Here is a 5,307-nt window from a genome sequence, read left to right on the forward strand (position 1 = left end):
ACTAGAATTAAATACATTGGGATGGACTCATGGTTTGCAATATATACAGATATAGAAAAACTAGATGTGAATGTGTATCACTCACAAATATGCTTTAGCTCTGGTTCCTGAGAGCGGCCAGAGCAGTAACACCTCAATAGCAAAAAGCACACCCAGGGCCAAGATCGACTCCCAATGGAGCCAGGGTTTCTTGGAGAAATGGCTGGTTCTGGCTGAAGCAAAGGGAGTAGAATATGAGCTCAGAACATGTTCTGGTGGCTGTGATATTGTGATTTACAATAAGAAATATATACAGTACTTGGTCTTGTCCCCGTTTCTGGCCTAGAACTCCTAAAACTCTCGGAGAAGGTGTCTTTTGTTTGTAAATGAGGTGACTTTGGAACAGCACCTAAGGGTGGAAGCTGGTTGCCAGGTACCCACCCCAATCTCCAGACCCCCAGGGAGCAGAGAGGAGCTGGGGTGGAACAGGTCAACAATGGCCAGTGACATAATCAATCGTGCCTGTGTAACGAAGCCGCCAAAAAATCCCCAAAGGGGAGTGTTCAGAGAGCTCTGGGTTGTTGGACGACTGGAGACAGGGGAGAGTGTGGACTCAGAGTACAGGGAAGCTCTGTGCCCCTTCCCCATACCTTGCCTTATGCATTTTTCATCTGGTTGTACCTGAGTTACATCCTTTTATAATAAACCAGGAATCTAGCAAGTGAAATGTTTCCGAGTTCTGTGAGTCATCCTAGCAGATTAATCAAACCCAAAAAGGGGGCCATTGGAACCTCCCATCTATAGCCAGTGTCAGAAGCATAGGTGATAGAGAACCTGGGTATCTGACATGGGAGGCGGGAGTGTGCAGTCTTAGGAGACGGAGCCCTTGACCTGTAGAATCTGATGATTACCTATAGAGGTAGTTTCAGCACTGAGTTGACTTGTAGGACACCCAGCTGGTGTCCAAGAATTACTTGCCGGTGTGGGGGAACCTCCGGCCAACACATTGGAAACGGGGATGGAACCTTTTAGCCACAAGTAAGGAAATACTCAAAACATGATGGCGCCACGCCAGACTCCAGGCTACTTGGAAGAGACTCCTTCTATCCAAATCTGGGACAATTTGAGCATCAAAATGAATGTTAGTAAATGACCATGATAAAATAAGACTCCATGAGTCTATACTGATGTGTACATGGACAATTTAATGAGCATTTCTGTAAATCTGTGATTACTTCAAAATAAAAAGTTAAAAAAAATAAAAAGTTAAATGTACACAAACAAACCTATGAGAACAAATGTGGACTCAAGCTGCAATGACTTTGTAAGCCAAAAGGAATACAACATTCTGGGTTACAAAGTGCTCTAGAAGGGAAAAGAATTAGAACAGCCTGGCCAGTGTGGCCAGTGGTTCAGCATTGACCCATGCACCAAGAGGTTGCCGGTTCGATTCCCAGCCAGGGCTCATGCAGACTTATCCCCAGTAGGGGGCAGCAGGAGGCAGCCAATCAGTGTTTCTCTCGCATTGATGTTTCTCTCTCTCTCTCTCCCTCCCCCTTCCTCTCTGAAATCAATAAAAAAAAATTTTTTTTTTAAATGAAGATAACGTAGGAAGTCTCTGAGTCAACTTCAAGCATTCCAACATTCGCATCATAGGGGTATGAGAGAAAGGAGAAATTGAAAACCTGTTTGAAAAAATAATGACAGAAAACTTCCTTAACCTAGTGAAGGAAATAGACATACAAGTCCAGGAAACGCAGAAAGTCCAAAACAAGATGAACCAAAAGAGGCCCTCACCACGACACATCATAATTAAAATGCAAAAGGTTAAAGAAAAAAAAAGACTCTTTAAAAAAAAAATGTTTTGCCCAGCTGTTGTGGCTCAGTGGTTGAGTGTCAACCTGTGAACCAAGAGGTCAAGGTTTGATTCCTGGTTGGGGTATGTGGCTGGGTTGTGGGCTCGATCCCCAGTGTGGGGTGTGCAGGAGGCAGCTGATCAACAATTCTCTGTCATCATTGATATTTCTATCTCTCCCTCTCCCTTCCTCTCTGACATCAATAAAAATATATTTAAAAAATGTTTTTATTGATTTAAGAGAGAGAGAAGAAGGGAGAGGGAAAGAGAGAAAGAAGCATTGATGGGAGAGAAACATTGATCGGTTGCCTCCCATACACACCCTTGACTGAGGTTCAAACCAGTAACCTTTTGGTGCACAGGACGATGCATAACCAACTGAGCCACACCAGCCAGGGCAAAGAGAATCTTAAAAGCAGCAAGAGAAAAGCAGTTAGTTATCTACTGGTATAGGGAGCTCCCATAAGACCATCAGATGATTTCTCAACAGGAACTTTGCAGGCCAGAGGGGAATGACAAGAAATATCCAAAGTGATGAAAAGCAATCACTTACAACCAAAATTACTCTATCCCCCAAAGCTGTCATTTAGAATGGAAGGACAGATAAAAAGAGCTTCCCAGACAAGAAAAAGCTAAAGGAGTTCATCACCACCAATTCAGTATTACATGAGATGTTAAAGGGTTTTCTTTAAAAAGTAGAAAAAAAAAACGATAAAAATATGAACAATCGAGGCGTCATGTCTGGCCACAAAGGTGGCAAGAAGAAGTCCCTGAAGTAGCCCAAGAAGCAGGCCAAGGAAGATAAGGCATTCAAGCAGAAGCAAAAAGAGGAGCTGAAGAAACTTGAGTTAAATGCCGTGGGGAGGGGCCCCCTGGCCACAGGTGGGATTAAGAAATCTGGCAAAAAGTGAGCTAGCAGTTCCTGTGCCTGGGGCAATGGTGATCCTTCATTCCATTTCTGTTTCAACATCTGGATTCCCTGTCATAACATGTCTTGCCACCTATAGCCAGAATGAAGTGTTGTCTAGGAGCCTGTTGTACATTTAAGAATAAACTTTTGGCTCAGACAGCGTGGCTCAGTGGTTGAGCATCAACATATGAACCAAGAGGTAATGGTTGGATTCCCAGTCAGGGCACATGCCCAGGTTGCAGGCTTGATCCCCAGTGGGGGCCATGCAGGAAGCAGCAGATCCAAGATTCTCTCTCATCATTGATGTTTCTATCTCTCTCTCCCTCTCCCTTCTTCTCTGAAATCAATACAAAAATATATTTAAAAAAAAAGAAAGAATAAACTTTTGTAAAAAAATTTTAATAATCATAAAAGTATGTACAATAAAATGGCAATAAATACATATCTATCAACAATTGAATCTAAAAAACAAAATAAGGCAGGAGAGAAACAGACTCATAGATACAGAGAACATTTTGAAAGTTGCCAGGTGGGAGGGGTATTGGGGAGAATGGTAAAAAAGGTGAAGGGATTAAAAAGTACAAATTGGCCGAAACCGGTTTGGCTCAGTGGATAGAGCGTCGGCCTGCGGACTGAAAGGTCCCGGGTTCGATTCCGGTCAAGGGCATGTACCTGGGTTGTGGGCACATCCCCAGTAGGAGGTGTGCAGGAGGCAGCTGCTAACTCTCTATCTCTCTCCCTTCCTCTCTGTAAAAAATCAATAAAATATATTTAAAAAAATAAAAAATAAAAAAAAAAAAATAAAAAGTACAAATTGTGGCCTAACCGGTTTGGCTCAGTGGATAGAGCATCGGCCTGCGGGCTGAAGGGTCCCAGGTTCGATTCTGGCCGGGGGCACATGCCTGGGTTTCAGGCTTGATCCCCAATGGGGGGCATGCAGGAGGCAGCTGATCAGTGGTTCTCTCTCATCATTGATGTTTCTATCTCTCTGTCCCTCTTCCTTCCTCTCTGAAATCAATAAAAAATATATATATTTTTAGAAGTACTAATTGCGGGGGTGGGTGGGAAGAGGTTAACCAAAGAACTTCTATGCAGAGCCCATGAACACAGACAATAGTGTGGTGGAGGCCTGGGGTGGGGTGGGGGCTGGGTGGAGGAGGCCAAAGGGAGGAAAAATGGGAGACATCTGTAATATTGTCAATAATAAAAAATAAATTTAAAAGAAAAGAAAAAAAAACAAACAAAATGAAATTGTTGTCGTTCTACTTTTTAAATTCCATCATCTTCCCTTTTCGAGAACAGCGGAATGCCACAGGGCCTCTGGGGTCTTGCTTAAGACGTGCAGCTGCTCGTTACTCATTGGCAACGGTCTTGCTCCAGCTGTAAACTGTAAAGTCAATGGATGTGAACACCAGAAAGCAGGGCTCTGACGGGACAGGAACGAACCATCCGCCGCCAGAGAGAGGTGTGACGGGCAGGAAGGCCCACGGTTCACACCTGGCCAAGACCAGAGACATGGTTGCTGTGGTCCTGGATCCACAGGAAGTGTCTTCTCAATGGCCTACTTGCCTTTTCCCGGATTTCACACAGCACACGAGGAACGCAGGTTTCATCAGATGGCAATTAAGGGCATGCTTTTTTTTTTCTCTGTAAAGACTTTATTTGTAAAACAAGGACAGTCGTTTTCTCTCTCTCTCTTTTAAAAAAATATATTTTATTGATTTTTTACAGAGAGGAAGGGAGAGGAATAGAGAGTTGGAAACATCAATGAGAGAGAGACATCGATCAGCTGCCTCCTGCACACCCTCTACTGGGGATGTGCCCACAACCAAGGTACATGCCCTTGGCCGGAATCGAACCTGGGACCTGTCAGTCCGCAGGCTGACGCTCTATCCACTGAGCCAAACCGGTTAGGGCAAGGACAGTCGTTTTTAATACCTCAAGGACTGGCAAATGTTGGCAAAAGACAAATTCACTTATCCATTTTTGGGATGTTTCTTTCCACTTGTGTATATTTTTCTCTCAGACTTTGTAGCAATTATAGCGTTTATAGGTAGCATATAGCTGAGGGTCATTTCAGCGAGTCAGGCTGTATGAATGGAAAAGACACATTGATCTACGGAGGCCTCATTCTCCATTCACTTCCCTGAGAATGGGAAAACTGGTTTAACTTCAGGATAGTATTAAACTTAAGGGTGCCATTAACTGACCAAACTTCTCCATTGTCCACTTTATAGTGGGGGCCAGGCTATGCTGCAAAAGAAGCTTGAGGGATTCAGGGTCAAGTTTCACCCAAAGGGATCTCTCCAGGAACGGTGGGCTGGTTCCCCATCCACGGAGAGACAGATAAGAACTCCCAGCTGGACGTGAGAGGCACCCCAGCTAGCCTCCGGGCTGTGCTGGGCCATCATCCTGTGGTCGGAGTGCCACAGAAGCACGGGTCCCTTTCCACCTGGGAAATACCAACCTGGGGCATGGGGTTTGACCTTGGATACTACCAACCACCTGGTCTACCATGATGGCCAGTCACCCGGAGGATGGACTCCCTCTGCTCAGTCAGGTG

General features: G+C 44.6%; 1 pseudogene; it reads left to right on the forward strand.

Annotated features, from left to right (window-relative positions):
• Nucleotides 1–2,571: 2,571 nt before the first annotated feature.
• LOC111828254 lies at nt 2,572–2,745 on the forward strand (annotated as a pseudogene).
• Nucleotides 2,746–5,307: the final 2,562 nt, after the last annotated feature.

The sequence above is a fragment of the Myotis lucifugus genome, unplaced genomic scaffold (genome assembly GCF_000147115.1).
Source record: "Myotis lucifugus unplaced genomic scaffold, Myoluc2.0 scaffold_311, whole genome shotgun sequence".
Taxonomy (NCBI): domain Eukaryota; kingdom Metazoa; phylum Chordata; class Mammalia; order Chiroptera; family Vespertilionidae; genus Myotis; species Myotis lucifugus.